We start from the raw sequence: 12,741 nt of genomic DNA, 5'->3' as shown, positions 1-12,741 counted from the left end.
TGGAGAATTGTTCATGTTAATGAATGATATTATTATTCAAGGTGTAATTCTCCTATTATGTAATTTATGTTGTGGATGCCAATGATGCCATGTATTTAATTATAATACTTATGGCATGAATGAGAGTGTATGAGAATGAATGGGAAAGAGTAAGGCCATCTTATGTATGCCAAAGAAATAAAAAGAATTAAAGTAAAGAAATGTTAAGAGATAAAACGTAGGTGCTGGAGCAGTGAGTTTGTAGCTCTAGTTTGACCTATCAAAAGAATGAGTTAAGTCACAAGATTTGGCAAACTTATAGTACACATCCCAAGCTTTAAAATGAGAGGTAGATCACATTAATTGGATGTGTACACAAGGAGATACAAATTTCTAAAGTTGAAGCACAAAATCTGGAAGTTCCAGATTTTTTGAAATGAATAGTAATATCTATTGATTTAACTGTACGAATTGGCAAGGATAAGTCCAATTGGATATTTTTCCCTTAAATATCATCGAAGTAGATTTCAGTAGAATTTTAGATCACCTCAATACGATTTGTATGGAATTAGTTATGAATTTTTGAAGTTGGACCTGTAATTTAAAAATATAACAGTGAATAGTAACCCGAGTAATTATGTTAAAATTTTAAATCCGCAGGCTTGTGTCATGATCTGCTTGAACCATAATGCTTACAAATGTGTGCTCTGAGGGGTTAAAGGAAGGATGTTTCATTTTGGTGTCAGAGCAGAGGTTCTGGCCAGTATGTAAACAGAGCGAATGTTCTGGTAAGTGTTGAGACAGAACAGACGTTTTGGTAGAGGTTCTTACCAAGGTATAAGTAGAGTATTAGTTCAGGCAAAGCCCGGTATTAGAGAAAACCTAAATTAGAAAAGTAACGGGTTACTAGGATTGGTCCAACTGAGGTTAAGGTATTGAGGTGTTTTCTTCAAGGGAAATAGACATAGAAGAGAAGTAAGGAATGACAGAGAGTAACCTGAGAGATAGGTAGTCGCTGCTAAGAGACTCCTCCTCAGGAGAGGAATGATTGAGCAGAGAGAGCTTGACCAGATGATTGAGCTCAAGATATTAGTTTCTTTTCATATCATTATCCATGATTTTGTTATACTTTCTGGTCCTTTTTAATGAAAATTGTGCTTAACTGAGATTTATGGTTCTTACTTTAAGTTAGTGTCATTTTGATGATTAAATTGTCATAATTGGTTGTTAATTGGATTCAATTGACTTCTAGGACAATTGGTACTTCAATTTGTTACTTTTTTATTGTAGGACACTAAAAATTTGGGCCAGAATTGAAGAACTCAAGGCAAAAGAAGCAGGAAAGGACCCTCTGCCTAAGTTCGCTGCGGCACACATCTCACTTCGCCGCGGTGAAAACCCATCCGTGAAGAAAGGTCTCTCTGCCATGTTCGCCGCGGTGAACCTCTTCTTCGCCGCAGCGAACCTCTCGAAGCAACAAATCTCAGACCCGACCATTTCGAGAAATTTTGACCTACCCATGCCCAGAAACCGACCCATGCACGTAAGTTTCGGGTTAGAAACCCTATTTTGGGTATGATGAGAGGAGATGACCATTATTCAGCCACCACCTTCGTATCTTTCATCCTCTTCTCTCATTTCCACCTCAGAAACCCTAATCCCATTTCCATTTCTTCCATCTGCTGCTGCCATGGCTGAAGAACAATACCTAGTTGGAGTTGATTCAAGAGTTATGACTAGCTAAGCTTCTCAACTCTTGAATATGGTGGAAGAAGCATGAGTTCCAAGAGCTTCAAAGGGGAGTTAGCTTCATCTATAAGTTCTAGTTCTTTATTTATGAATTTCTAGGTCTAGGATTTGTAAATTTGAGCTGAACTATTTTGATTATGGTTGTAATCAATTCTGGATGATTGTCTTGTGTATTGGATTAGTTAGTGATGAATTTGAGCTTCAATACATGTGGTTACATGTATGTTTATATGCAACTCTTTTGATACTCTCCTTCTTGCATGGTATTGTTTGATTGTTGAGTTAATCTAGGCTTGCATTAAACCAAGTGCATTAATTAATCTTAATACACACACTAAGTGAGCTTAATAGGATCTTATGAGATGGGTGCCATTGATTAAGATCCTAGACTTAAAGAGTTCTTTAAGGTTTTCCATTTAGAAAACTTGGTGATTTTTACTCCCAAAATTATTTTGAACTATGATTGCTTCAAAGCCATATTCAAGAGATCACATATCATTAACTTCACTTCATTACTACTATCTTAGAAAAATCCAAAAACATAGTAACTTAGATTTGAATTAATTGCATTTAGTTTTGGTATTTCATTAATGGCTAAAAACACCAAAAACCCCTTTTTTCATTACTCTGCATAGCATTAATCTAACTTAGACATCTAATTTAGGCTCCCAAAAGAGAACGACCCGAGTTTGCACTACTGCATAGCTTGGATAAATTTTTGAGCGAGAACCTCTAAGCGAACGACAATTAAGGCTCTCTTTCAAGTGGCGCCGTTGCCGGGGAGCCATTAAGTTGGTTCCTTAGGCTAGTTAATTGTCAACTTTGGTTGATTGGGGTTTTGTGAGCCTCTAGGTTACATTTTTACATTGTGCATAATAGATTTTGCATTGCATAAAAATTTTGAGATATACAAACAAAGATCCTGATTTTGATTTCAATTTTTGCATATAGTTTCATACCCTTCATAGCATTCATTGCATTATTGAGTTTCTTCTTGTTTTTCATTCTCTGTGTTTTTGTTGTTGTGTTCTGGTTTTCTCACTGTCTGTGAGACTTCGCTGCGGCCAACTCCTTGTTTCACCGCGGCCAACTTATCAGATTTCTGTGAGAATCCTTCTCGGGACACATTCGCCGCGGCCAACTTTGTGTTTCGCCGCGGCGAAGTGTGTTGAACCAAACTCCATTCTCCCTCTCTGGACAGCTTTGCCGTGACAAACTCTTATTTTTGCCGCGGCGAAGGGTCCCCTTTCTTAAAAAAAAAAATTTCTTAAAAACTCTTTGGGAATTGATTGTTTAGTTTCTTATGGCTTGGTTTAATAATTATTTAGGTCCATCTGATCACCCTTCCTCTTTTATAGGTGACAATACTCTGATGGGTGATAATTCTTCTCAAAGGCTTGATGCCATACAAGAGGAATTGGATCTACTTCAGGCACATTTTGATCATGAAGAACATGGTGGGACTTATCAAGGGCATGATCCCTATCCTCACCATAACCATGGCTATGATTGGATGAATGACCCTCCACATTCCCCTTACCATACCTCTTCATTCCATTCATACAAAACCAACATCCACCATTAGGACAACATTATGAGCTATCACCTCCACCATACAATCCATACTTTGAACACTTTCCTTCACATCATCCATATCATGAGCCAAGCATTCCATCACATGAACCCTACCACCAATACCCTTCCTCATCTTACCAACCATTTCATGAACCATCACCGTCATTCCATCCATGTCCCACTCCATATCTTGAACCATTCTCACCATATAATTCCCCCTTTGAACCATCTCCTTCGCCAAATGACTACCACCACCAGCCCTTGTCCCAATCTATGTACCAACCCCTTCCCCCATCTCATGAACATGAATTTAGTGAACCTGACCCATTTCTCACTATTCCTAAGAATGACCAGATACGATTTTTAAGAGAAGCTTATGACCGCTTGAATTCATACTACCATGGATTACTTGAAGAGGTAGAAATGTTTGGAATTTCTAAGGAATCAGAGGAAGAGTTAGAAGAATGTCAAAGTGCATTGGGAAAGTTCTTGAGTGATATAGCACAAATTGAATCTGGGATGGGGAAGGATGAATCAAAGTGTCCAAATTCACTCATGCAAGAGGCTAAGATGAAGCAAGAACACCTACAAACTCACAAGGACTCGTGCCCTACATCAGGTAATATTGCTCCTCTTCTTGAGGAGATTGACCCTTGTGCTAGAACTACTATTCCTGTTGAAGTTATTGATGATGTGAGTGATAATGAGGTGGATGAGGAAATCATAGTTGAATCCCCTCATATGTTCCAAAATGAAAATTCTCACTTGAACACTTCTAATAGTAGTTGTTTAGTTGATGATGTTGCTTGCACTGTCACTGCTTCTTTGTGTGAAGAACATGCTTCTCTTTCTAGTGCTAGATTGGATGTGAAACTAATTCTGATTTGAATGAACCTTTATCTTGTTCTTGCAATGCTCACACTATATGCATGGATTGCATTGATAACAAAAATGATATACTTGTTAAGTGGCAAAAGCAGAACTTTGGTAAAGTGTGTGCATTACCTTCTAGTACTGAAAGTGCTGAAAATATAAAGCATGATGTTGATGTGAATTGCCTAGAAGATGATTCTGTGAAAAATGTGAACCTAACCATTGCCTTAAGAATCAAATTCATGATAATTCCAATGAGTTGTAGCTTCTAATAATGTTGAGAAAGGCTTTAAAGTTTCAATTGATAAAATCATGAATATCAATAAGTCTTTCCAACAAGTTTTATCTTGTGATTTACCTCCTGATTTATCTTGCATTGTAAATAGTAGTTTGCATAAATCTTTTTGTTCTTTCTTTTCTTCCCCTGCAAACATTACCTCTTGTGAATGTGATAGTGATGTACTGTACTCCAACAACTGTCAGTTGGATTCTTCAGCTTCCACTTCACATGAGCTTGAGTGTTTCAAAAATTTAAATAAAAATTTGACTCCTACTGATGGGAGTACTATTGATTTCCTTGGTTGTGATAGTTACTTGGAGAGATTAACTTCTAAGTTGTCTTTATTTCATTTTTATCCTCTTCATGTTTCTATTTCTGGATGTGGTACTGCTGTTGGTTCTACTTGCTTGCAGGACTCCACACCACCTCTACTAAGGAAGATCAATAAAGGAGAAGTGAGCACATGAAGAAATGCATGTTTCTCATCCGGGATGAGAACTTCTCCTACAAGAGTTTGAAGAGATTTCGTTCTAAAGGTTGTCCCTTTCCTTCCTTAACTCTTATCTTTTGAATTATTTGCTTGTTTTGTGAGATAAGTGTGGGGGAGGGACATAGCCAGTAGTAAAAGTAGTTTGTTTTCTTTTCTTTTCTTTTCCTCCCTTTTTGGTTTTGGTTTCTCTTGTTTAGGGTTACACTTGAGTTTTGCATTGGGGACAATGCAAGATTTAGTGTGGGGGAGGGATTGATATTCAGTGATTGTGTTGTGTTTTCCTATGTTTATTGAAAATCTGGTTTCTAAAAAAAAATTCAAAATTTTGATTGATTTTTGAACTTAATATGAAGATTTTTGAGTTAAAATTTTTGAAAATTTTTGCTTCAAGTAACTTACACTTGAATTTGTGTATTCTTGGACTTTAGTAAATGTATATGAACTTGTATTGATACTCATGAGAATTGCTATTTGTTCAAAGTTGATTGTTTTAGTTTCATTGGTCACAATTCTTCAAGCTTGCTTTTATATTGATTGAGTTAATGCATTGTGATTAATCTGGAGTACAATTAATCTTTGTGCATGAGCATTTGAGATTTAGCCTTGTTGGAAGATTCTTTGAGCCTAATTTTCATTCATAGTGAGTTGCATCCACTTACATCTTCTACTTTCTAGAACTTGTTCCAATTCTTAATCAAGACTTAGTTGCATTAATGTGATGAGCATGATAGAGGCATTCTTTTCTAAACCCTTACATTCCAAACACAAACCCACATGATTTTATCCATTGCTAACCATTTGAGCCTTCATCTTTTCTTAAGTGCCAAGAGATGCATTATACATTCAAGTTTCCAACATTTTTACTATTACATTCATGATGTGTTAAACTTTGTCTTCTTGGGTTTGGAATTGCCAAAAAAAAAAAAGAGAAAAGAGAAATAGAAAAAGGCAAAGAAATAGAAGAAAATGCTTGAGAAAAGCCAAAGAAAGAAAGATCAAAATAAATGGTACCAAAAGAATAAAATTTTGAAATAAGGCAATTCATTGGTGGTTTGAAGAACAAAGTTGTGCTTTTAGAGAAATAGAGTAAATAGTAGTTGGAAACCTTTTCTAAAATGCTTGGTGCTTAATCATTTCATATCTGTTCACCTCATCTTATTTCATTTAACCCTTCCCATTATCATAACCTTAAAAGTCCTCTTGATCATTGCATTTGTGCATTAAAAGTGGAGAGGTAGGATTTTAACAAGCTTATGGCAAAGTGGTTGATTAAGTGGATTTGAGAGAAAATTACCCCAACTTGGTGAGTAGAGTGAAACAATTTATATCTTGAGTGTTTTCTCTTTTGCTCATTCCCATTGCATTGATTGTACTCTACTTTAATCCCTTCTCATTAACCTAGATCACTATGGATGCTTATTTGAAGAGTTGGATTAATGGCACTACTGCTTTCTTACTTTGAATTCATAGGGGTTCCCATTTGTATCAATACTATTCTCTTGCTTCAGTTTTGTATTGCCTTTGTCCAGGAGTACAAAGGTTTAAGTGTGGGGGATTTGATTTAGCCCAATTATTCTATGTTATTTCATATCATTTTAAGGGTATTTATCATAGATTTTGGCTCCTTTTGATGATAATTGTGCTTAATTTAGATTAAGAGTCCTTGCTTTGAGTTAGTGTCTTTTTGAGGTTAAGATTGTCATAATTGGTTATTAATTGTATTCAGTTGATTTCTAGGACAATTGATGCTTCAAATTGTTGCTTTTTATTGTAGGACAATTGAGAATTGGAGCCAAGATCAAAGACCAAAGGATGACACAACACAAGATCAGAGTATCAGCACTAATAGAGTTCGCCGCGGCGCCAAATTGAAATCTCACCAGTAATCTCTCGGGCAGAGTTCGCCGCGGCCAACTTACAGCTTCGCCGCGGCGAAATCACAAGATTAGGCGGAGCTCCTCTCGGGCATGCTTCGCTGCGGCAAAGGATTTCCTTCGCCGCGGCGAACTCTTCGTATCAGCAACGCCAGATCCGGATCAGAACGCGAAAATGGAGCTTCTAATCATATGATCCGACCCAGATGGACCCCTAAAACCCTTAGAAACCCTATTTTCGACCATACACTCCATTCCATCTCCTACAACACCTCTATTCTCCCATCCTCTTGCCTCTCCACCTCCATCTTCTTCCCCATCCATTTCCTTCATCTTTCATTCACTCCATCTCATTCCTTCCACTCCCAGCTACCATGGCCGACGGATTCACTTCAGTTGGAGCTTTTCTTGAAGCTATGGAGAGCTAGGGTTTATCAACTCTTGAAGAATGGTGGTGTGGCTTGAGTTCCTAAGCTTCAAAGGGGAGTTTAGTTTCAGTTTGCAATTTTTAGCTATGATTTATGGCTTTCTAGGTCTAGGAGTTGTAATTTCTTAGTTAGGAACTTGGGACTGATACTGTAATTATTGGTTAATGATTACATTTGTAATTTGGATTGATTGATGTTGAACTTTGTGCTTAAATATATGTAGTTGCATATATGCTTATTGTAACTCTCATGATTCTCTCTTATCTTGCATAGTTGTGTTTGGGTACTGAGTTGATTGTGTGTTTTATTAAGCCAATTGCATGATCATTCCAAAATTACACATTAGGGAAGTTTAACAAAGTTTTCATTAATGAGTTCATTAATGTAAGCTTTGGACTCAATGAGTTATTGAGGTTGTTATTAAGAAAACCTAATTTTTGTGAAACTCCCAATATTTTAAGTGAACTATGATTGCCATCAAAACCATTTTCAAGAGATTTCCTATCATTCATTTCCATTCCATCATTATTATCTTAAAACACCAAAAAATATAGTATCTTAGGTTTGTTTTCATTGCATTCAGTTTGGATCAATTCATTTAAATCTTAAAAACCCAAAACCCCATTTCATTGCATTGCATGGCATTTAGTCTAGCTTAGGTAATTAATAAAGGCTCCCAAAAGTGAAACGACCCGAGTTTGCACTATACTGCTTAGCTTGGATTTATTTTGATTGAGAACCCCAAGGCGAACGACAGAAAGGCTCTCTTTCAAGTTGTTTAGGTAGTAGGTGTTTTTTTTGTTGTGTTAAGTGTTCTTACTGTTTGTTGCTTCAGGAAAATGCCTCGCACCAAAAACCCTGAACCTTTACCCGTGTCTGATTCTGAGTCTGACTCTGAGGGACCCATAACCTATGATGACATCTATAAGGTAGTGGACAAGCGCCCCCTCCTTAGGGAGAGACCCTTTCCCCTTGAACCATCCGACCATCCCTTTGTCCAAAGACTCCAGGAATCCCAAATGCTTGAATTGGCTCGCCCACGAGCTAGTGGTAATGATGTCTTTGTCTGCCATTTCTACACCTACGCCCGCCTTCATGGCATGCTATCCATTCCCTTCCGGGGCAAGCATGTGAACTACACTTTCACTATTTATAACATAAGAGACCACTACCGGCTTCCTGTAGTCCGTAATTCTCAGTACTCTCATTATCGCGATAATTATCCTTATGATGAGATTGTCCAGACCTTATGCCGGGATGGTGCCACTTGGCATTGTCCCCGCACTGCTGAACTGTACTTAAAACGTTCTGATTTTCGGCCTGAGGCAAAGCCGTGGCTACACCTAGTCTGCAATAACATCCTACCCACTTCCCACCTCCAGAACCTCCCCAAACGCCAAGCTCTTATTGTTTTCCTCCTCATGACCGGAAAATCTTTTGATGTAGCTGAAATCATACAATCCGCCCTCCACGATTCTGTCAATACCAAAAAAGTCACCAATAGCATCATCTTTCCCCATCTTGTCTCTGACCTTTTCCGCAAGTGCGAAGTTCCTTCATTTAATGATGACAGCTACTTCGAACTTGCATCTTTATTCCGGTTTGAGCGTCTTAAACAGCCCACCATTGCACCCCACCCACTTGTCCACCCCGTTTACGATGTTAGTGCAGGCCAGGCAACCACTGATCCAGCCAAGGAAGGCCAAGATGTTCCTGAACCTCCCCAGCTCGTCACCTTAGACACGCTTGCCGATGACATCGACGAGCTGTCTGAGGAAGTTCACCAGATACGTGTCACACTCTTTCGAGAGATTAAGCGGCAAAAGGACCGAGATGCACTGTATGAGCGAGAACGTCGCTACCGCCGCCGTTTTGATGCTTTGCTCGCGGATCGTTTGAACTTCGCTTTACCGGCTGAGGAGGAGGAGCCACAGCACCATATGGGTCTGGACGGAGCAGGCACATCGGGTGCAGGACCTTCAGGATCTGGAGTAGCTGATCCTGAGCATCAGTCTTAGTTTTCTGTTTTTGTGGTTTTCTGTTGTTTTCATTTGTTCTTTTGTTTCATGTGTTGTTTTGAGGCTGGACTGTTTCTTACCCTTTATTGTGCCTCATTGGTTTTTACACTTGTTCACTTGGATGATTTCTGATTAGTTTGCTTTAATCTTTGTTCTATTTTCACCTCTGCGCCTCCTTGCTCATATTTGCTGTCCCTAATTCCCATTGTTCACAAATTGAGGACAATGTTGTGTTTAAGTGTAGGGGAGGTCTATATTGTGGATTTTAGCAAATGCTTCTCGTGCATCCATGCATTTAGATGATTTTGAGGTGTTTTTGAACTGATAGATTGGTTTAATTGTGAATATTTTGAGTTTAGTTGCTGAAGAGTTGGAATTGCACAGGAATTTTCGCTTTCTGCCATGTTTCGCCGCGGCCAACTTCTTATTTCGCCGCGGCGAATCCTCCTCTTTCACGAATAATAAGCCATTCGGCCATACTTCGCCGCGGCGACCCCCTTCTTTAGCCGTGGCGAAACCCTCAAAAAAAAATTAAAAAAATTAAAAAATTAATAAATTCTTTGCAATCTCAACTGGTCTTCAGAAATTTTCCCGGCTTAGAATCTTTATGCTCCTACAATTTTTTTTAAAATGGATAGAAAGTTCAGAGTTCACTTGTGCTTTTAGAAAAATTTTCATGCTTTTAAATGAGGGTTGAACTTAGACTAGTTATTCTCATGTTTTTGACAGATAGTAAATGATGATGTGCTTTGAAATTATGACTATGTGGTTGTTAACTTTTGAGATTGACTAATTGAGGTTTGAGCCTTGTTGGAAGGATTTTTGGACCTTAAGTTATTGAATTGAGTGAATCTGCTTATTTCATATTTCTCTAGAACTTGTTTTCATTCTTAATCGAAGCTTAGCGAATCAATTTTTGTAAAAATGATAGAGGCATTCGATTTCATACCCGCATTTCCCAAACACAAACCCATCATTTACCATTGCAAACCCTTTTGAGCCTTCATCCTGAGTACATGCATGCAATATAAAAAATAAAAAAAAAAAAAAAGAGAAAAGAGAAGAAGAGAAAACTCATAAAAAAAAATATAACAAAAAGGGTAGAAAAAGAAAAAAGATATATGCAAAAAAAAAAAAAAAGGATAAGATATAAATATTAAAAATAAGTAGCTTCTCTCCCAGTTTTTATTTAGACTAATTTTGTCTTAATAATTTGTATGTTCGTACTCATTTTCATTTTCATTCTCATTTCATTCATTCCGACTGACCTCCATTCCAAATTTGACCCCTAAAAGTCCTCTTGATTTGCAAAATTGTTTCTCATGGTGGAGAGGTAGAATTATTACAAGCCTATGGTAGAAATTGGATTGAGTAGACTTGGAGTGAAATAACCCTAAAGACAAGTGAGTTAAGAGTGAAACACTTATCCGTGAGATGGATCTTTCTTAATCAATCTTTTAAGTTAATTTTCCATTGTGATCATTTTCTTAGCGTATCCTTGTTTACTGATGTCAACTCTGTGAGAATTTCTTACTAATCTTCTGCTTTCATCTTTAAGCATGGTAGTGTCTCTCTTTGCGCTAGTGTCACTTTGAATTATTCTCGCTTTGTTCAGGAGTACAAAGGTCTAAGTGTGGGGGAATTTGATTGAGCTCAAGATATTAGTTTCTTTTCATATCATTATCCATGATTTTGTTATACTTTCTGGTCCTTTTTAATGAAAATTGTGCTTAACTGAGATTTATGGTTCTTACTTTAAGTTAGTGTCATTTTGATGATTAAATTGTCATAATTGGTTGTTAATTGGATTCAATTGACTTCTAGGACAATTGGTACTTCAATTTGTTACTTTTTTATTGTAGGACACTAAAGATTTGGGCCAGAATTGAAGAACTCAAGGCAAAAGAAGCAGGAAAGGACCCTCTGCCTAAGTTCGCCGCGGCACACATCTCACTTCGCCGCGGCGAAAACCCATCTGTGAAGAAAGGTCTCTCTGCCATGTTTCGCCGCGGCGAACTCTCGAAGCAGCAAATCTTGTACCCGACCATTTCGGGAAATTTTGACCTACTACCCATGCCCAGAAACCGACCCATGCACGTTTTCGGGTTAGAAACCCTATTTTGGGTATGATGAGAGGAGATGACCATTATTCAGCCACCACCTTCGTATCTTTCATTCCATCCTCTTCTCTCATTTCCACCTCAGAAACCCTAATCCCATTTCCATTTCTTCCATCTGCTGCTGCCAGGCTGAAGAACAATACCTAGTTGGAGTTGATTCAAGAGTTATGACTAGCTAAGCTTCTCAACTCTTGAATATGGTGGAAGAAGCATGAGTTCCAAGAGCTTCAAAGGGGAGTTAGCTTCATCTATAAGTTCTAGTTCTTTATTTATGAATTTCTAGGTCTAGGATTTGTAAATTTGAGCTGAACTATTTTGATTATAGTTGTAATCAATTCTAGATGATTGTCTTGTGTATTGGATTAGTTAGTGATGAATTTGAGCTTCAATACATGTGGTTACATGTATGTTTATATGCAACTCTTTTGATACTCTCCTTCTTGCATGGTATTGTTTGATTGTTGAGTTAATCTAGGCTTGCATTAAACCAAGTGCATTAATTAATCTTAATACACACACTAAGTGAGCTTAATAGGATCTTATGAGATGGGTGCCATTGATTAAGATCCTAGACTTAAAGAGTTCTTTAAGTTTTCCATTTAGAAAACTTGGTGATTTTTACTCCCAAAATCATTTTGAACTATGATTGCTTCAAAGCCATATTCAAGAGATCACATATCATTAACTTCACTTCATTACTACTATCTTAGAAAAATCCAAAAACATAGTAACTTAGATTTGAATTAATTGCATTTAGTTTTGGTATTTCATTAATGGCTAAAAACACCAAAAACCCCTTTTTTTCATTACTCTGCATAGCATTAATCTAACTTAGACATCTAATTTAGGCTCCCAAAAGAGAACGACCCGAGTTTACACTACTGCATAGCTTGGATAAATTTTTGAGCGAGAACCTCTAAGCGAACGACAATTAAGGCTCTCTTTCACCAGAGAATGAGTTAAAGTTGAAAGACGTCTCCAGAGGGTAATGGCTAAGAGTATGGTAAGCCAGTAAGGAATAGTAGTCCAGACCCTAATAGGGAAGTAGGGTGACAACCTAAGCCTCGGATGATTGGTTAAAGGTGCCTAACTGGAATGTCACACAACGAAGGTGTTTTAATGGTCAAGTGCTGCTGTGTAATATGGTCACTTTATGATTAGTATATGACCATAGAAGTGATTAGTTAAAGGTATAGTAAGCCAGTCAGAGGTATAAGTCAATGCCCTAGTAAGGGAACTAAATGTCAACCTGTACCTTAAGTAATCCATGTGACCTCGATAGAGGCAAGGTAACAGGATGAGATGTTTGAGGTTTGTTCAAATCCCTGAATAGAGGTAGAAATCCCTAAGAGATA

Source organism: Neltuma alba, unplaced genomic scaffold, assembly GCF_004799145.2.
Source record: "Neltuma alba isolate B1F8T4 unplaced genomic scaffold, ASM479914v2 tig00010724_pilon, whole genome shotgun sequence".
In the NCBI taxonomy this organism is placed as follows: domain Eukaryota; kingdom Viridiplantae; phylum Streptophyta; class Magnoliopsida; order Fabales; family Fabaceae; genus Neltuma; species Neltuma alba.
This window is presented reverse-complemented; position numbering follows the sequence as displayed.